Genomic DNA, 22605 nt, shown 5'->3' with positions numbered 1-22605 from the left:
ATACGTCGTTAGCTGATGTTGACGTTATCGGACAGTTTGCAATCGCTTTTGGTTGTTTTTTGGCATGCTGATTTTGTAAGTAGTTTGGGTTAAAAAGCATCTTTTTACACAGACACTCAACAACACCTTCCCTCTTTCCAGATATACACAGAGACGCCAGCCCGTCACCCAACACCACGCCAGCCACGTTCCCTGAAACCATCCACAGCCCGCCTCTGCTGCTGATTCCAGCTGGACAATAAAGGTACCGAATTACTGGAGTAAAATCTGATTTGTTATGAAAAATGTATTTAAGTAGTCTCTGATTTTCTCACCACACATTGTCTCTCTTTCATTGTGCTTGGCTTCACCAGCCGGAGGATAAAGCAAAGTATGATGGGATATTTGAGAGTCTGTCTCCGATTGGTGGGCTGCTGTCAGGTGATAAAGTGAAACCAGTCCTAATGAACTCAAACCTGCCTCTCGATGTGCTCGGAAAGGTGAATATCTGTTTTACTTCATTAGTAGGCTCAGATATAAAAAATTACACACAAAAAAAATACCACGATTTTTACTTATACTTACATGATACCTTACAAACAAATAAATTATTTAATAAACCTTAAAATTAAAAAAGCACTAAAAAATAATAAAAAAAATACAATTTTAACAAAAATATGAAGCAGCACTGTTTTTTTTTTTAATAATAATGAAAATTGTTTCTTGAGCAGCAAATCATCATATTAGAATGATTTCTGAAGATCATGTGACACTGAAGACTGGAGTAATGATGCTGAAAATACAGCTGCGCATCACAGAAATAAATTACAGTTTAACAGATACTCACATAGAAAAGAGTTATTTAAAATTGTAATAATATTTCACTTTATTACTGTTTTTACTGTATTTTTGGTGAAATAAATGCAGCCTTGATGAAGAAAGGGCCTTTTTTTAAAAAACTTACTGACCACAAATTTATAAATGCTAGTGTATACAGTATATACATAATGAAAAAGTACAATATTACCTCTGATATTATTCAACCAATTCAGACCGATGCAGAAAATGTTAACGTTGCTAATATTTGACTTACTTTATAGTATATTTTAGATCTTTAGTATATTCATAAATGAACTTCATGATTACATAATTGTTTTTTTTCGACTTCTCTCTGTGTTTTGTAGATTTGGGATCTCAGTGACATTGACAAAGATGGACACTTGGATAAAGATGAGTTTTCAGTGGTGAGCCAAACTAAATAGCATGTGCTTTTATTAGCAGATTGTTATTTGTAGTAGTTTATGGTTGATGTGATCAAACCTAGTCTTAAGTCTCTGGGGTGTATTTGTAGTAGTAGCCAAAAATACATTGTATGGGTCAAAATGATCGATTTTTATTTTATGCCAAAAATCATTAGGATATTTTTGTATGCCTAAAACATCATGTAGGATATTAAGTAAAGATCATGTTCCATGAAGATGTTTTGTAAATTTCCTACCGTAAATATATCAAAACTTAATTTTTGATTAGTAATATGCATTGCTAAGAGTTTCATTTGGACAACTTTAAAGCTGATTTTCTCAATACTTAGATTTTTTTGCTCCCTCAGATTCCAGATTTTCGAATAGTTGTATCTCAGCCAAATATTGTCTGATCCTAACAAACCATACATCGATGTAAAGATTATTTATCCAGCTTTCAGATGATGTATATATCTCAATCTCAGTTTCTAAGTATTGAGAAAATGACTAAGTATTTGTGGATGTTATCACCAGTGACAGGAGGAAACGAGCTGGTTGTTGAAAAATCAGGAAGTGAAATCCCAACACGCATTTTGTCAATTGTCACATCTTTTTGCAGGCGATGCACCTGGTTTAATCAACCCCAAGAAAAAGACCGTGCCATCCAACCTACTGTTCCTCCCCGCCACTCTCATCCCTCCACACAAGAGGAAGAAGATTGCAGGCGCTCTTCCGGGATCAGTTCCTGTTCTTCCCTCTAGTCCGTTCCTCCTGAAGGAGAACCTGCGGCCGACACCAGCGCTTTCCAAGAGTTCTTTGGGAAGCAGCACAAATCTGTCTCCGTCAACCTCTCCCTCAAGCTCTCCAAACCGACCCAACCCCACCCCAAAGCAGCACAAAACACACACACAGGTGAACACCACAGCAGTCGTGCTGCGTGTAAACCTGTCAGTCTCGATCTAACACTCATAAAACCAGTCCAGCCACATTCCTATCAGATCCTGGAGCTCTAGTCTTCATGCTTACAGAGTTTACTACAAAATAATGCACAGATTTTGAAAGGGAAAGTTTATTTCTGCTTGATTTTCTACATTGTTTGGAAACCATAAACAGCCTACAGTTCTTTGACCAAGTAATGCAGTTCATTATTAGTTACTCAATGCCTAACATACACAGAACCCCTGATATTCTCTCATATGTTCTCATTCAAATATCTTTCACTTTGTTAACTTCATGAGCAGCCAGATAGCAAAAGAGATTGAAAAATTTGAGGTTTATGGACTGTGAAGTTTTTGGCGTTTATGGAAAAGTGTGGATGCATTCTGAAAGGAATATTAGTGTGCTTTATTTACTGTTCAATTAATAGTATGTGAAGTAGCATGCAAAGTTCATTGATGTCACATGGTGTAGCTATTTTCATATTTATTGTAACGAGTGATGTCGTGTATTATTAGAGACGGTCTACACATTTAAAAAAGCAACCAGAAGAATCTTACTCAATATCAGAGTTATTATCAAAAAACTAAAAATAAAGCTAAAATCAAATATAAATATTAGATGAACATTTTTCTTCAAGCAACAAAATTACTAACTGGAAATAAATAAAAACTGAACTGAAACTTAAATAAAAATAAAAATGAATTAAACCTATGTATTAATTAATAAAAAATAATAATAAAAGCACTAATTAGTACAAATGTAAGTAAAATAAAAATGAAAACTGAAAGTATAAAAACAATCTAATTCAAAATATTAATAAAAAAAATAGTAATATAAAAAAAATACTTAAATACACAGCACAGAATGATTTCTGCATGTGCCATTTTTGCTGAAAATTCTACAGGATTTTAAAAATACATCTACAAATTAATAAATAATGTGCATCTGTTTTTTTTTTTAGTTTTTGTTCATTTTATGAAGGTGCTCTAAATTGAATTGTTTTATTGCTACTGTACAATACTACGCTATTTTGTACATGCAACTTAGATTTAGTTTTATTGTAAATAAAAAAAACAAACAATTGCATTAATTTTAACAAATTTACTCTTAATACAGATGCTGCATCCATTGCATCTGACGTGTTTTTACTGACACGCCCCCATCTCATGACTTTCATGCGGTTATGTGCATAAATGCGATCTTTCTGACATTGTAGGATAAAGTATCTGAGACAGTTTTGGCTGATGCATATAGAAAATTCACATAGCATGCACATATGAGTTGTATGCTATTCCAGACACTCCCTATATTTATCCTAGCAGCCGTTCTCTGATCACTGGGTGGTGCCAGCGGAAGACCGAGAGCAGTACGAGGAGATCTTTGAACTGGCTGACTCTGATTTTGATGGGATGGTTGGAGGAGGTGAAGTGAAGGATATCTTCATGAACTCTCGGCTGCCTCAGAGCGTCCTGGCACACATATGGTGAGCCAGTCAAGTTTGGATCAAAGAGTAAAATGCCCTCTTATTCCTAAAGTCACCCACAGCTTGTTGTTTTGATCTACAGGTCGCTGGCAGACACTCAGCGTACCGGCAAACTCACCAAAGAGCAGTTCTGTCTGGCGATGCACCTGATTCAGGAGAAAGTGAAAGGAGTGGATCCTCCTCAGAGTCTGACCCCTGACATGATACCGCCGTCAGAGAGAGGAGCTGTCAGCACCCCGGTGAGAAGACAAAACACACACATGCATTTCAAGAAAAACCCGGGCTCCCTTTAGCAATAAGGGCCCCCTCAATCATTAAAATCTCCACAAACACTATAAAATAAAGTAACACTATACAATAATATCACATAGATTCTTTAAAATTAAAAGAACCCCTACAAAAATCAATCGATATACAGTTAAGATTTCGATTTCGGCCTCCAATGATTATGAAAACACAATAATCAGGAAAATACACCCTTTCCAGCAGTGCGCCTTCGCTCCTCCATAAAAGCACAATTTCACGTGCAAATCAGTAAAATCATGTAATGTTATGTCTTAAGTGAATGTAAACAGTATAGAATAAGAATACTTGTGTAACAGTAAATTCCATCCATGCAGCTCTTAAAGTGACAGCAGCCTAATATTCCTGATGCTGACTGTGTGCTTAATATTTTTTTGTTTTTGTTTTTTTTTATACTAAGATGAGTTTCTCCAGTATTCTGTTGTGATATTGAGAATTGTGAAATTTCACTGGTCATAGCAACCTTATTTAAAGAAAATATATATTTAATATATATTGCTATCTTTAAATAAATCACTCATATAAAGTTTGGTTCAAAACAGTTGACGGTACCCATTTTTTTTTTTTTTTCATACTATAGAAGTCAATGGCTACCATTAACTGTTTGGTTGCCAGCTAGAGTTACAGTGTTTATTAATCTTTATTTTAAGTTATTGTTGTTATGTAAATATGCAGTAATATCGCTAAACACATACTTACTCTGTATGGTTAAGGTTAGGATTAGGGTTTAGTTTAGGGTTAGTCGCATGTAATGATGCTTAATTTACTGGTATTACAGTAATGAAGTCTTGTAATGTGTGACACTGTAAAATAAAGTGTTACAGAAGTCATGTGCATTTTGATCATATTTATAATCGAATGCACAGGAACATGTCTGATATTTCTGATTTGTCAGTCTGCCGTTCTCTGTTTTTTCTTCTCCAGATTCTCTCTGGATTCACACCATCAGTCGTGTCTGAATTGATCCCGCTAAACCATCCCGATCACAATAATTAGCACAGACACATCTAAGAGGTTCTGACACAGTCCATCACTGCATTTCAATCACAAAAAAGATTGTAAATAAGATTGTCTAAATAAATGCAATCAGTGACAAACCTATTTTAAACAAAGTTAGTCAAAGTCGAAGTTAGACAAACGTATTGTAATATGAATTGAAAATATTTAAAATGTGTCTGATCATTGAAAACGTGAAAGAATATCAACACTGCATTGCCATTTTAATGAAAGGCTGCACATTGAACTTGTTTGGGTTTAGCTTGGGTTAATTGATATGAATATATTACAATACCTAGCTACAATACTCCAGCAATTATTTGGCAACATATTCATAGTCAGAATGTAACATGCATGTTAACAGTTGGTTTTTAAAACAATCAAATTTATCAAATGTTACATAGTGTATGGTCTGTTAAAAAACAAACAAACAAAGAAGTCAGAAAATATGAATCTAGAAAAGTCTTCAAAAAAATTTAAAGAAAGGCTGCTTAACCAACTGAAGAGGACGTGCAACCAAAAATCTAAGGTTTGTCTTGTTGGAAGAAAAGGTATAACACTCATATCTATAAAAATAAAGTTTTTAAACAACATAGTTTAAAGACAAATAAGAAGTTATTTATGAGAGTTTGAAATGAAAAATACATATAAACCCTCAAAAAAAAAAGAAAATAAAAACCCTGAAAATAAAATGCAAGCATAAAAAGTCAGAAACCCCTGAAAAAGGCAAACAATGATTATTTTCTTAAAACAGAAAATTAATACATTTTAATGAAAACAATGATTATTTTCTTAAAACATTATTTGCAGTGAGAATGTAAGAATGCAAATAGTGTGTTTTGATTTGATGTTGCCTGAAGTCTGTTTTTTTATGTTCAGGTGATGAGAAAGTATTACATGAAAAACTTAATTTTAGTTTAGATCAAGCAGCAAAATTACTAACTGGAAATATAATGAAAACTAAAATTCAAATAGAAATGGATTAAACATAAATAGTAATATTAATAATAATAATGACAAGCGCAAAACAAAATGACTAAAAATGTAGCTAAACTTAAAATGAAAACTGAATGTATAAAATAAATTAAAATTAAAATAAATTGTGTAATTCAAAATATTAATAAAATATATAATCATTTATAAAATAAAATACTGTAATAACTGCTCAGAATACACCATTTCTGCATAAAATTCACAATATTTTTAAACTCTACATCTATGAAATGATCAATAAAGAATGTGTATCAGGTTTGATTTTGCTTTGTTTTTATTGAGTTTCTGAAGGTGAATAAATATTTATTCTCTTTAAAAATTATTTACAATAAGAATGTAAGAATGTAAATATTCTGTTTTGATTTAATGTTGCCTGAAGTCTGTGTCTTTATGTTCAGGCGACGAGAACGCCACCTAGTGCTCATCTCTGTGTACTGCATAATTATATACGTCTACTGTAGATGACAGAGTATGACTGTCTCTTACATAACATGATTTTTCCAGGACAGCAGCAGTTCTGTTGGATTGGTTGAGCCGACGGGAATCAAGGATCTCGATGACATCAACCAGGAAATCTCCCAGCTGCAGAGGTCAGAGAGTTCATGCATGGAGAATTATACGCTACACATAACCATCCATCTGGCATTTCTCTACTTACTTATTTTGCTCTTTTTGATTTTTACTCATTTAAAAAAAATCTGATTTTTGGTGCATAGTGAGAAACGCATACAGAAATAAGAAACCATGCAACAAAGAAAAAACCCACCTACAAATAAACATTCACTTTACATGTGACCCACCTCTTATAGAGCCGAACAAATGCACGGAAATGAAACACTTATTTGAGTTAATTAAATTATGTGAGAAGATAGAGAGCATGAAACATGAGATGAAAAACCATTAAAACATCACACTCACAACATTAAATGCACACAAAGCAAAATTCCCATAAATGGGACATTTAAAGTAAAAAGGAGGCTCTGTAAAAGTGTCTAAGTGTATTTAACTGAAATCGTGATTGTGTGCAGGAGGTGCAGAGAGACCTGGAGCGTGAAAACGTGGGCCTTCAGGAGCTGGAGCACCAGAAATGGGACGCTCAGGAGCGACTCGGTGAGATGGAGCAGCAGAGAGCCAAACTGGAGAGCACGCTGGACGAGACCAAGAGCAAGTGGCAGGAGGAGAACGTGAAAGTGAGACACGCTCGATTTGAGTTTGCCTAGAAGACAGGAAAGAATTAAGCTGTATTAAAATCATTTGTTTGTAGCATTGATCATTTTTGCATTTAGTAATAGAACTTCTTTTAGTTCACTTAGTTGCCAAAGCAACATTTTTCATTTTTACTTGAGTTTTTCATCTAATATTTATTTTTTTTAGTTTATTTCTGCTCTTATTTTTATTTCAGTTTGAGAAATTTTGGTATTTTAACTTAAACTTATTTTAGTTTAGTTACTTGTCAAGGCAAAAAAAATCTCATTTTCACTTAGGTTTTTCATTTATAGATTATTTTTAAATTAATTTTTTTTTAAATTGCGAATTCCAGTCCTCAAAAAAAAAAAAAAAAAACATGGAAGTTTAATCATGGAAACTATAAAATATTTAATTAGCTAAAAATCTGTCTTTGTACTGTAAATGCTCTCTGTGAAATAATAGGGTTTGGACGATATGGCAAAAATATCATTTACATTTACATTATAACATATATTTATTTTATTTTTTTTCAGGAAAATCACGATTCACAATTTTAACACGATTCTTTATCATGTTTGTTTTACTATTTTGCAAGTTGTCTGAGCCAAATTAATTTCCCTATTTTATAAACAAAATGTATAATAACTCTCTAGTTGTTTTAAACTTGAATGAGTTTCTTTAACATAAAGGTTATTTTGAAGAATGTGGGTAACTAAACAGTTGCTGGTTCCCAGTGACTTCCAGAGTATTTTTTTCCTAATATCAAAGTCAGTGGAGACCAGCAACTGTTTGGTTAGCCACATTCTTCAAAATAACTTCTTTTGCATTCAGCACAAGAAAGAAATGAATACAGGTTTGGGACAACATGAGAGTGGGTTAATAATGACAGAATTGTAATTTTTGGGTGAACTGTCCCTTTAATGACAAGCGGCAGCATGTTTAGTATATTAGTCTGCTGTCACTTTAAGACCTGCACGCATTTAATATACAGGCCTCCATACGCATCCATTCTTCTCTCAGCTGTTTACTTTCACTTTAGACATAACCAACTGTGTGTTATATGTATGTAAACATATGTGTCCCTGGAGCACAAAAGCAGTCTTAAGTCTCTGGGGTATATTTGTAGCAATAGCCAAAAAACATTGTATTGGTCAAAATTGTAGATTTTTCTTTTATGCCAAAAATCATTAGGATATTAAGTAAAGATCATGTTCCATGAAGATATTTTGTTAATTTCCTACTGTAAATATATCAAAACTTAATTTTTGATTAGTAATATGCATTGCTAAGAACTTCATTTGGACAACTTTAAAGATGATTTTCTCAATATTTAGATTTTTTTTGCACCCTCAGATTCCAGATTTTCAAATAGTTGCATCTCCGCCTAATATTGTTTTACAATGCATTCAAAGTCATTTATTAAGTGTCTTTTTTGTATGAAGTATTATTGACTGAATCGTTCACAGCGTTTGATTTTGTGTGTGTGTGTGTGTGTGTGTGTGTAGATCACATCGCTGCAGACGCAGATCTTGAGTCAGGAGTCAGACGTTCAGATGCAGGAGAAGGAGGTGAGCAGAACGAAGACGGACCTGTACTGTACAAAACAAGAAGAGCATCGATTAGAGTATACACTCCATGAAGAGAAGAAAGCCAAGCTGGACAGCATCCTCAAACTGCTGAAGACATCGCAGGACGAGATGGACCAGGTCACACACACCAACACGTATCCCACACACATTTATCAGGCTGTTTTTGCTATCAATCAAGATTTACTCATGGTTATTTATTAAAAGGCAGAGAACCCTCATTATGCCTTCTTTGTCAAACTCCTGTGACTTATTATATGGACTGTACCAGGTTATTATATTTAAGTAAAAAAAGAAAAAGATTAGTTACTTGCAATAAAATAAACTTTAGCTGAATGAAATAATAGTAAAATAATATTTTTATTTGTGTGTCTGTGTGTGTAAGAGAGTGTATATATATATGTGTGTGTGTGTGTATATATATAGATATATATATAATATATCTATAATAATATATCTATATATCATATAAGATAATTTATATATATATATAGATATAGATATAGGCTGGCAATATGTCTTGTTTATTTAGTTTTTAACTTAATGTGCTAAAATAACTAAATCTCATACTGAAAAAAAAAAAAAAAAAAAAAAAAAAATATATATATATATAATATATATATAAACGTAAAAAAAAAACTACATTACTAAAACTTTAATTAAAATTAAAATAGAAAGTATAATAACAAAAAATCTAAATATTTATATATTATCTATATATCTTATAGTATCACCTGAATATGTTTTAGAATCTTTGTCTTATAATAATCTGAAATGTTTAATAAAGTTTTTTTCTAAATTTTTGTAAATTTAAATACATTTTAGATTTTAGTCTTGCTAAAAATTATAAATAAATATAAATCCACAGCACATTTGAAAACAATAATAAATTTCAATTGTCCTTTCAGAGAGCAATGCATATGCATTAATATTTAAATACCGAGTGATAAAATTCCTAAAAAGATTTTTAAAAAGATTTTAATGGCATTTGTGTCCTGAATCTTTTTTTATAAATGTAATGTGGCACTACAGGTGATGTTGAATTGAGAATATAGCACAACAAATCTTTCCATATTTCATTAAAATCTTTAACAACAAATTAATGTTTTTAGCAACAAATCTTTGCAAATTACTGTACATATTACCAAAAAAACAAAAAAAAAACAATTAAATCGGAAATACAGCATTTCAAAAGTAGAAAAAATAAATAAAGAAACTGCATTATCCCATTTCAGTATATCAGACACCTTCTAAACTTGAAGTACCTGCAGTAATCATGTAAAGTGACATTTGGGTTGTGAACTTGTTCCCTCAGACACGCAGTGAGCTCAGTGAGATACAGGACGCCCAGCGGGAGCTCAATAAGACCATCGAACGCTTCAGCAAAGCTCTGAATGACAGCGAGACCAGCCTGGCCGACCTGGACCAGCTCATCGCTGAGGAGAGCTCCACCGCTGGCACCAAGGTCAGGAATCACGGCACGCTTCACAAAACTCTCCATCATGTGCTCATGGGGTTTGAGGTCTACCTGGTTTTGAGAGACACAGGTGTACGTGTGTGTTGAATTATAAGAAGATTTCCAGGTTGTTTTAACTTAAGTTAGGAGAACAGATTGTCTCTTCCTGGTGACCGGAGTGAAACCATGCAAAAAGTAACCAGTTTAGCTGGTTGAGAAATAAGTTTAAAGAAATACAGAGCTCCACATGATCATAGAAATATTAAGAGTTTTTAAAAAAAGTTATTACTAAGCTTTTAGTTGTATATTATAGTAGTTTATTTGTAGCAATGGCCATCTTTTTTTTATATTACTTATATTAAATTCAAATCCGAAAAATTATATTATTTTTAGTATTATTTATATGCTATAATAGTATTAATATTTTGAATGAGGTTTTTTTTTTTTTGTATTTTTGCTTAGTCATTTCCCGGTGTGTGCTATAATATTATTAATACATTTAAATACGTTTCTATAATAGTATTAATATTTTGAATGAGGTTTTTTATGTTTTCAGTTTTCATTTTAGTATTTGTGTGTGCTTTTGTCATTTTTATTCGTTTTTTTTAAATTCGTATTTCTATATTTACTATTTCAGTTTAAGCTTTTGTACTTTAACTTTAACTTATTTTAGTTCAGTTCGATGCCAAGGCAACATATCTCATTTTTGCTTAGGTTTTTTTAAGGGGGCCAACAAAATAAATGCTCATTTTGCTTAGGTTTTTTTTGTTTATTAAAATATAATATTCAACTCCATCTCAATTACAGGTTATTGGAAATGATTTTTACTAGTTTTAGTTAACAATAACAACACTGCTAAAATTATATGCCATTTTGGACTAAATTGAATAATTATGACGAAAGCTTGACTAAATTTAAAGAAAGAAAAAATAGTCAAATGACAAAATGCTTTTGAGTGCTTTTAGTTTTTAGCACATTTTTGTTTAAATTAATAAATAACCGATGCCTTCTTCATACTCATTACAATGATGATATTTCCCCCGCAGTCGCAGGAGGAGAGCAAACACGTGCTGAATGCTGTGTGTGTGTTTCAGGAGGATTCATTGGTTAAGTCCAGGATGGCCATGTTTAACAGTAGCGGCTCTCAAGGCCTGAATGCAGACCCCTTCCAGAGCGAAGACCCCTTCAAAAGTGACCCCTTCAGTAAAGGTGGGATTTTGTCAAGCACATTCGGTTCACACGCAAATTTCCCAAAAATAAATGCTGCGTGCAAACATCAGGCATCCAAATGCAAGATGTCACTACAAAACATCATGCATCCAAATGCAACATTTCACTACGAAGCGCAAGTCATTTATTATTGTCTGTGTGCTATGAGGCGCAAGTCATTTATTATTAAGGATAAAAGAGCCACAGACTTGCCCAGTTGCACCAGCTTTCATTTTTATGACACATAAATCCACAAATATCCCATAAAATAATCAAATAAAAACCTTGAACACTTTAATCCACAAATATTTTATACAATATTCAAATAAAAACTTTGGATGGAAACGTAGCTATTGTGTGTTATATTCAGTGTTCAGTAGGACTGTAGGGAAGCTTGTTTCTGCCACGGGATAAAAAAAAAAAAAGTGAATTGTGGGTTTTTATCTCACAATTCAGTTTATATCTCACAATTCTCAGAAAAAAAGTCTAAATTAAAAGATAATTCAATTAATTTTGATTATTAATGAAATTAAACCATTAAAATGGAATCCAGAATTTTTTTTATGGAAAACAGACTTTAAGAAAAAACAACAACAATTTTTTTTTTTTTTTTTAAATATAGGGCCCTAAAAATTTGCTTTTTATTAAAGTTTTAATAAATTGTTGTTAAATTTTAAAATCCACAACACTAAAAAAAAATAAAAACACTTTTATAACACAAAAATAAATTAAACCACAAACATATATTAAAAAAAAAAAAAAGGCAAAATTACGCAGTATGAAGTCAGAATTGCGAAATAAACTTGCAATTGCAAGAAAAAATAATTGAGAGAAAAAGTTGCAAATACCATTTTTATTTATTTTATTGGTGGAAATAAAAAGAAAAAAAAACAGAATTTCGTGATGTAGACTCAGAATTTAGAAAAAAAAAATCAGAATTGTGAGATAAAAGATAAAAGAATTTATATTTATATCAGAGTTTATATTTTCCAATTCTGACTTTGTTTCTGATAAATTCTAAAAAAATAATAATAATAATCTGTCGCAAAATAAAAACTCAAAATTGCTGGAGAAAAAAAGTTGGAAATACTTTTGTTACTTTTATTTCAGTGGTGGTTGTAAACTTAAAATTGTGAGAGAAAAGTCAATTCTGAGAAAAAAGTCAGAAATCGCAAAATTCTCAGAAACCTTGGAATTGCGTGAGAAAAAGTCCAAATTGTTAGAGAAATCCCTTTTCAAATCCACATTTCAGTTGCATGGATATAAGCTTCCATGGGACTGAAATGTGCTTTCACTGGCACTTTTTCCCCTCTGTTTCGTTTTTGGAAATCAGTTTATTCAGAGTCTACATTTCACTGAACTATCTGAAAAATGATTCATGGATGTCAGTGACGTCTTCGCCCTCATTTGCAATTTTGTTTTACTTACCCCAAGGGGGGGCGGGAGATGTCTTTTCGAAGCAAACAAGCATTGTAGGTAAGTTTGCCAAAGCAAGTATGTCTCTTACTCAGATTTGTAGCAAACCAGTGAATCAGAAATATTACACGGTTTTGTGATGACTGTTCTAGCAGCTGGAGTCAGTTTGGAGGAGATCCATTTCCGAGCAGAAGCCGAATACGTTTCGCGCACATAGGACCCCTTCGCTAAATTGTCGATCCCTTTGGTTGAGAGCTCCTCCAATGTCCAGTTCAAAGGTTAAAAAACTTAATAAATACTGAGAAATCTGTGGCCATGCTGGGTAACCAGAAAGTATAGAGCATGTTACATGGGTTTTGCACATTTACGTAGCGACAATCAACCGTGACAATGACTGATTGCTTTTAAATGAGTTACCATACGTGGGAAAACTCCAGAGCAGGATCCAATATTTACGCTTGCACATGGGTGGAAATGATAATTTTTTCATCAATTCTCCAGTAATAACACAAAATATATAATGAAGTGCGTAATTCAATGATAATTTTTTCATCATGTTCATTATTATTGTAGTTTTAAAAATGACATTCATATTTCTGTGATGATTTTATGTTTTACTATTGAATGTCTGCATCTAGGGTAAAATCAAAACGTATAAAAGGCATTTGAAAAACAGTAAAAAGAAATGAAAGCATGCTTAAAAAATGTTTCATATAATAAAACGAAAATGTTGAAATTGTTAGTTTTAATAAAAAGTCAGTCTCTGTGGGAAAAAATCATTTTTTTTCCGATCACAGTTTGGTTTCGGGGCTTTTTTGCATTTGAAACATTAAATCAAACTCAAGTAAATTCTTCTTCTGGAGAGCTTGCGTGTGGCAGCATGTGAGCTGATATTTTGGGGAATGTGGTGAGAAACATGTCATAATGTACGGTTAGTGCTCTGTCATTCTCTCTCTCTCTCACACACACACACACACTCTCTCTCTCTCACACACAGTCTCTCACACACACACACTCACTCACTCACTCACTCACTCACTCTCTCTCTCTCTCTCTCTCTCTCTCTCTCTCACACACACACACACACACACACACACCTCTCACTCTCTCTCTCTCTCTCTCTCCATCTCTCTCTCCTCTCCTCTCTCTCTCTCTGGCACACACACACAAACACACACCACTCTCTCTCTCATCTCTCTCTCTCTCTCCTCTCTCTCTCTCGCCCCTCTCTCTCTCACACACACACACACACTCCCTTCAATTCAATTCAATATTCAATATCGCGCTTTATTGGCATGACAATTGTTACAATGTATTGCCAAAGCATAGTTTTTACATTGAATCTATATACATGCATGTATATACATTTAAAAGTAGAAACAAATAACATTTTAAAATTCTTCAAACAATTTATAATTCAATGTGGTGTGCGTGTGTGGTGTATGTTTGTGTGTTTGTGGTGTGTGTTTGTGTGTGTGTGTGTGTAGGCGCATCACTGATTTGTTGACTCCTCCTCCTCTTTGGTGTGACAGGCATCAATGTATCTTGCTGCTAGTAAGATACAGTCTTGTTTTTCAACCTAATAAATACTGAAGTTGTGTTTTCTTGTTCAACATTTTGAAGTCAGGGTAAAGTATTTCAAATTTGGGATAAAATTTATTTCTAATTTCTTCATAGTTAGAGCAGCTGGTGAGGAAGTGTTGCTCTGTCTCCACTTCTCCATGACTACAGTAAGGGCAGATACGGCTCTCTCTGGGCAGCCAGTGCTGTCGATTTCTGCCCGTCTCTATAGTCAGAGTATGACTGCTCAGTCTGTACCTCGTCATCTGTCTTCTTAATTTACAGTCTTTCACTGTACTCAGATATTCTGCAGTTGTGTAATCTCTATTTAGGGCCAAATAACATTCAAGTTTTACTTTGTTTTTCTGTTGTTTCAGTCCAATAAGTTAGATAATTTTCTTTTTGTGCTTTTATTATTTGGGTTGGGCCAATTGTGTGGGATGGATATTTCAGAGTCCTGATGCTGGCTGTTGTTAGTTGTGTTAGTTTGCTTCTGCAGCTTCAGGATCATCTGAATCAGGGGGCTTTTTTTTTCAGGGTTCACTTCATGGTTTTTAAGGGCTTTAAAATGTAAGAGTTGGGGTCGCTCATTTTTAGGTGTTTCCAAAATTGGTGCTCGTTTTTTTCAATGTGCATTAGTAGAGGGTATTGGCCTAATTCTCTGCCCTGCATGCGTTGTTCGTAGTGTTCCTCTGGACTCTGAGGAGACTCTTACAGAACTCAGCATGCAGGGCTTCAATCGGATTTTTGTCCCATTTTTCAAATTCATGATTCAGGAGAGGACCCCACACTTCACTGCCATATAATGCAATAGGTTCAATGACTGATTGGAATATTTTGAGCCAGATTCGAATTGGTTTTTCAATTTGGATAGATTTTTTGATGGCATAGAAGGCCCTTCTCGCTTTCCCCTCTTTCAGTTCATTCACAGCCAAAATTTAGTTTACCAGTTGCACTCATCTTCAGCCCGAGGTGTGTGTAGTTTGTGCATGTTCTATTTTGGTCATACCAAAGGGTGAAGCTGTGTCTCTTTCCCTGAACTCTGGGTCTCTTCTGGAATGTTAGTACTTTAGTTTTGTTGGGATTAATGGTCAGGGGCCCAGGTCTGACAGAACGTGTGCAGGACGTCTGGGTTCTGCTGTAGACCCTCTTCTGTTGGAGACAGCAGAACCAGATCATCTGCAAACAGCAAGAGCGCTTATGTTGGAGTCATGTAGTGTGAGGCCAGGTGCTGCTGATTGTTCTAGGACTGTCGCTAATTCATTAATGTAGATATTGAAGAGGGTCGGTGATAGTGGACAGCCCTGCCTCACACCCCCGCCCTTGAGTGAAGAATTCTGTTCGTTTATTTCCAATTTTTATTGCGCATTGATTCTTTTAATACATTGTTTTTATAAAGATTGTATGTTTTACCCCCAATACCTGATTCTAGAAGTTTTGACAGCAGACCTTCATGCCAAAATTGAATCAACGGCCTTCTGGAAATCTACAAAGCAAGCAAATATTTTGGATTTGTTTTGGTTAATGTATTTGTCGATCAGGGTGAATTAGGGTGAAGATGTGGTCAGATGTTCTATAATTTGGTAGAATCCAATCTGACTTTTGCTGAGGACATTGTGCTCGGTGAGGAAGGTGTACGAGTCTTTGTGTGATGATGATATTACAGAACAGCTTCCCAGATTACTGCTCACACAGATGCCTCTGTAGTTGTTTGGGTCTGATTTGTCTCCACTCTTGAATATGGGCGTTATGAGTCCTTGATTCCAGGCTTCAGGGAAATGACCAACACTCAGAACCAAGTTGAACAGTTTTAGTAGAGCCGATCTTAATTTTGTGCTCTTTGTTCTTGAGCATTTCATTGAGGATGCCATCTGGTCCACTTGCTTTTTTGTTTTTTAGGGCCTGGATTTTATCAATCAGTTCGTTTTCTGTAATGGGGTAGTCTAATGGTTTTTTGATATTTACCAATTGTATGTTCCATATGAATCATTTTTTCATATTTTTGGGTTTGGTTCTGGGTTCATTGAAATTTCACTATATAAAGTTGTTCAAAGTGATTTTTTTCCAGGTGTCTCCATTTTGTATGGCTGCTTGTTCATGACATTTTTTTATGCAAGTGATTCCAGTTGTCCCAGAAATTGTTTAGAATTTACGGATTCTTCAATAGTTTTGAGTTGATTTTGGATGTACTGTTCTCTCTTTTTTCTGAGTGTACTTTTATATTGTTTGAGTTCTTCACAATATTGATGGCGTAAATCTGCATTGTTTGGATGTCGGTGTTTTTGATTTGACAATTGTCTTAAAATTTTTTCCTCATGGTTTTTACAGCCTAAATCAAACCATTTTTTCATTTTTCTTGTGATGTTTTATGGATTTTCTTAGAGAATGTGAGGTTAGATAAATTGGCCAAATATGTAAATATATAATTTATGTTCTCCACAGCCAGATTGACACCATCTTGATTATGAGGATAAATTCTGCCTAGAAAATTGTCTATAAGTAGACACACTTTTGGATGGCTAATTGCTGTCAAATATTTTTCTGTGCTGTTTTGTTCCCACCTGTAATTCTCTCTAATGTTGTACAGCTTACTGGGCTGTGAATGTATGTCCGTATTTGTTGTCCTCTTTATGTAAACAGTAATTTGACTGTGGTCTGATAGGGGTGTTAGTGGTTTGACTGTGAATGCTCTGAAAAAGAATGGATCTAAATCGGTGATCATGTAATCAACTGTTGAGCAACCATGAAATTAACTGTAGGTGTACCTTCCAAGAGAGTCTCCTCTCACCCTGCCATTGACCAGGGTACAGACCGAGGCTTCGACAGAGCTCCATCAGAAGCTTCCCGTTTTTTATTCACTTGGTCATCAGTGTTATTTCTTGGGAAGTTTACAATATTTTGTGGGAAGCTCTGTCCAAAAATATGGTTATTCCCATTCTCTGTGGTGTAGTCAGGAAGAGACCCTGTCCTGGCATTTAGATCTCCACAGATCAACACACTTCCCTGGGCCTCTCTCTCTCTCTCTCTCTCTCACACACACACACTCACTCTCTCTCTCTCTCTCTCTCACACACACACACACACACACACACACACACACACACACACACACTCACTCTCTCTCTCTCTCTCTCTCTCTCTCTCTCTCTCTCTCTCTCTGTCTCTCTCTCTCTCTCTCTCTCTCTCTCAGGCCAGTCCCTTCAGCAGAAGAATCAGCCAGAAATCGATGAGTCCCAAACCTAAAGACTCAGGTACAGTGTTTATTCGGTTGCTTCTGATCCACTGACCGGCCATATGTTCAGTTCCCGTCTTCATTATTGTTCATCAAACAGTTCGCAGTGTTCAGGAAGTCAGAATAGTAGTAGATTTCACTCATTAAACTAGGCCAGTTTTCAAATAGAGATCTTTCTTAACATTATAAATGTATTTACTGTCACTTTTGATCCATTTAATGCACCACTGCAGAATAGATTACTTTTTTTTTTTTTTTTTAACTTACTGACCCCAAACTTTCGGATGATTTATCTCTGAAAATATGTTTTCAACATTGATAATAATCATGTTTCTTGAGCACTAAATCGGCATATTAGAATGATTTCTGAAGATCATGTGACACTGAAGACTGGAGTAATGATGCTGAAAATTCAGCTTTGATCACAGAAATAAATTACAGTTTAACACATATCCGCATAGAAAACAGTTATTTTAAATTATAATATTTTTTCACAATATCGCTGATTTTACTGTATTTTTGATCAAATAAATGCAGCCTTGGTGAGCAGAAGAGACTTCTTTCAAAAACATTAAGAATATGAAACGTTTAACCAGTCGTGTGTAATCATTTGACACATCAAAAACGTATCTGTTTTAGAGATGAAATATTGTAAGTGATGTTGCTCCACGTCTCTTTGTTTGTTGTTGTTCATCATCTCCTTATCTTTTCGTCTCGTTGTCTGTTAGAGGAAGCTAGCTGGTCTTCTTAGTACTGGAGTGATGCATGATTCGGAGAATAGATCAAAGATAGAGTCGTAAGAACCAGTGGTCACACAAACACTTTAGTAGTGAAGTTAATGAAGAGAGTAGAGTAATAATAATCATACAGTGTCACGATGCAACTTTTAACTGAGGCCTGTAAGTCTTCAATAACCCATGTTACTTAACATGTATTTCGAAATGGCCAAAATACCGGCCACTTAGGTAACACCTATTCAGTTGCTTGGTAACACAAATTGCTAATCAGCCAATCACATGGCAGCAACTCAATGCATTTAGGCATCTAGACGTGGTGAAGACGACTTGCTGAAGTTGAAGCCGAGCATCAGCTAAGAACAGGAAACGGAGGCTACAATTCACACAGGCTCACCAAAATTGGACAATAGAAGATTGGAAAAAGGTTGCCTGGTCTGATGAGTCTGGATTTCTGCTGCGACATTCAGATGTTAGGGTCAGAATTTGGCGTAAAGAAGATGAAAGCATGGATCCATCCTGCCTTTTCTCAACAGTTCAGGGTGGTGGTGGTGTAATGGTGTGGGGGATATTTTCTTGGCACACTTTGGGCCCCTTAGTACCAATTGAGCATCGTTTAAACGCCATAGTCTACCTGCGACCTTTCCTTTATGACTACAGTGTACCCGTCTTCTGATGGCTACTTCCAGCAGGATAATGCACCATGTCACCAAGCTCAAATCATCTCAGACTGGTTTCTTGAACATGACAATGAGTTCACTTCACTCAAATGGCCTCCACAGTCACCAGATCTCAACCCAATAGAGCAGCTTTGGGATGTGGAGGAACGGGAGATTCGCATCATGGATGTGCAGCCGACAAATCTGCAGCAACTGCGTGATGCAAATTTCTGAGGAATGTTTCCAACACCCTGTTGAATCTATGCTACGAAGAATTAAGGCAGTTCTGAAGGCAAAAGGGGGTCCAACCCGGTACTAGCAAGGTGTACCTAATAAAGTGGCTAGTGAGTGAATTCGCTAAAATATATATATATATAAGTATATATATATATATATATATATATATATATATATATATATATATATATATATATATATATATAAATACAATTTCTACCAGTCTATTTTACCATTTTTTTAATTTACGTAAATATTTATATTTTTTAAAGTCTAATTTTTTTTTTTTTTAAAATTGATATCTCTCAATTATACTGTAGTGTTGAATGGCTAAAGTCAATGGTTAAAGGGATAGGTCACCCAAAAATGACAATTCTGTCATGAATTACTCACACATTTTATTTAGCTATTTTTTTTTTAATCTATTGATAGCACTATTTATTTTATTTTATTATTTTTTTTTTTATTTTTTATTTTTTATTTTTTTTATTTTTTTTTATTCTCTTTGCCAGAATTTTTTTTTTTTTTTTTTTTTAACATAACATAGCAGTCAGTATTTATTTTATTTTTTTGATGCATTGCCTCAAAATTTCCTCTTGCATTATTCTATTAATAGCGCTTTTACATACACGTTTAGCTACAGGCCTTCCGAAAATAGTCCCGTCAGAACAGGGAACGCTTTGTGGCTAAGCGTAACGGAAAAGTGTCAGGAATCCACACAGCTGTCTTCTCTCTCTCTCTCTGTTTCTGCCCTGCCCACGCTGAACAGGTAAACTCTTTCTGTGCGTCCCGACGGAGGAAGCGGGATTCATTTATGGGAAACACGCAGACTGACGTGCTCCTGAAGTAACTCTTTTAACAAGAACACTAGAGAGTGTGTTTGGAGCTGTTAGTGGTCTCACGCTTACAGATACATGCAGGAAACTCACACACGGTTTACCAGCTCAGCTTTCTCACAGCAAACACATGGACTTACAATAGCTTGTCTTTTCCTCCTCCATAACTTCATCTGTGTTCATAATTGGGTTATTCTTGTTGTGAACCTTTTGCACTCTAGCTTTTGTATGTCATTGTAATTTTAGGAAGCGTTTCCGTGGATGTAATAGGTTTCAGAAACAAGGATGCATTAAATTGATCAAAAGTGACAGTAAAGACTTTTATAATGTTACTGTTTCAAATAAATGCTTTCTATTCATCAAAGAATCCTCAAAATTAAATTGTATCACAGTTTCCACAAAATTATGAAGGGGCACAACTGTTTTCAACATCGATAATAATCATAAGCAGCAAGTCAGTATATCAGAATGATTTCTGAAGGATCATGTGACACTGAAGACTGGAGTAATGATGCTACAAATTCAGTTTTACATCAAATGAATAAATTATATTTTACAATATATTCAAGTAGAAAATATTTACTTTTAATTGTAATATTTTTTCACAATATTACTGATTTTACTCTATTAATAAATGCAGCCTTAATGAACATAGGAGTCTTCTTTGAAAACCATAAAAAAAAAAAATGACCCCAAACATTTGAAATATTTAGTAGTGAATATTATTAATTTATTAGTATAAATTAATTACTTACAGGATAAAAATGTACAGGCTGGAAATAAAGAGAGAAAAGGAACAATGTTCACAAGAAAACATGTTAAGTTTGAAACATCTGTAAAAGTTAAAACAAAAAATGAAGATATATCTTTAATATTTAATACAGTTTTTGATAAAGATTCTTCATTTATAGAAGTTGCACCCAGAGATATTATAATTAACTAAAACTAAAAAATTAACTAAAATTAAATCTGTAAATAAATGTTAACTGAAATAAAATATATAACACAAAAAATTACAAAATTACAAAAATTTTAGCTAAAATTAAAATGGAAATGGAAACTATAAAAGCTGATTATATATAATTAAATATATAAAAATATCCCAATTATGCAAAATTTTTTTTTAATTAATTATATTAAGATGAGGGCATGAAAATGTACTGCGTAGTAAGTAGGAATGGCTCAACTGTATGACTCTCTCATAATGTCATTATTAGTTAATCAGAAACATACGTCACAGATGGAAAACAAGACGTGCACCTTTTCAGGAGCTGAAAGTCATGGAAAATTAGAAACACTGGCCGCATACAAGCCGCTCTCTTAAAATAGCACCTGTGTTTGTGCCGCACATAACTGAGCCGTGTTACTAGATGTTTCCATCAAATCATTTGCTTGTGCTTTCTCTCTTTCATAAACAGACCCGTTTGCTGCGTCAGACCCATTTGGTAGCAACTCTTTTGGCGGGAAAGGAAGTTTCGCTGATTTCTCTCAAATGTCAAAGGTATGTTCAAAAGAGGAGTCTACAGTAGTTCATCCAGATCATGCATTTGGGAAATTGCTCAGTAAATAGCATACTGCTTGTCCTGTTTTGTAGTATGCATTATGCACACTCTAAACAGAATGTGAACTTGTTTGTGTTCATGTAATATCTGGATGATCTGCTACATTTCTCAAGTGTAAGTTATGCAACCAGAGCACACTGCGTGGATTACCGTATCCCACAATGCAATGAACCCGACCTCACCATCCATCTCAAGCGATGAATGAAATATGAAATGATTTTAAAGACATTTTTAGCAAGCAAGCGCGTTTATTTATATAGGACATTTCATGCATGCAAAAGTGCATAACATAAAAAGGATTTAAAAATGATCAAAACAGAGGTATAAAAAACAAAAGCAAAAATAATAAAAAAAGAAAAAATATTAAAAAAAAATTATTAAAAAACTATTTTTACACCGAATACCTTAAATATGCAAAAGAATCTGATATAGAGGCCTCTGACTGAAATAAACATGCAATGTAAAACATAAAACATGCAATTAAACATGCAATGTTCACAAGGTCATTTAGCCTTAAATCAGAGCAGAAACTCTCATGGCATCAAATGTTGCATGCATTGCTAAAAATGTATATCTTCCTCAGTATTCTCTGTTTTGTTTTTAATGCAATTATCTAAACATCCAAAAATCAACATGCATTTATACTTACAAGATATTTACAGTATGTTATAAGACATGAAGTATTGTTTGTGGGTTTGTTTAAAACATGAACAAATATCTGCCAATGGGAAATAAAAACTTGTTTTCCCTTTGAATTAAATTGAGTTTCTGAGCCCATCGGTAGATATTTGTAATTCATTTTGGTCAGTTTCACATAAAACAATATTGTCAAGTAAATGTATCTTGATTTCAGGATCTTAAGACATTTGCGCTCAAAATAAAAACAAAAAAATACTGATGAAGAACAGATGTGATCAGAAGGTGCATTAAAAGATATTTCCATATTCTAGTATTTTTTTCAAAATGAATTAAAAAGTAACGGAGCTCGGTTGGACG

At 34.0% G+C, this 22605-nt stretch overlaps 1 pseudogene; it reads left to right on the top strand.

Moving 5' to 3' along the window:
- Window positions 1-22605, top strand: part of LOC109074221 — a 42633-nt pseudogene that overhangs the window by 3278 nt on the left and 16750 nt on the right.

Source organism: Cyprinus carpio, chromosome A2 (genome assembly GCF_018340385.1).
Source record: "Cyprinus carpio isolate SPL01 chromosome A2, ASM1834038v1, whole genome shotgun sequence".
In the NCBI taxonomy this organism is placed as follows: Eukaryota; Metazoa; Chordata; class Actinopteri; order Cypriniformes; family Cyprinidae; genus Cyprinus; species Cyprinus carpio.
This window is presented reverse-complemented; position numbering and strand designations above follow the sequence as displayed.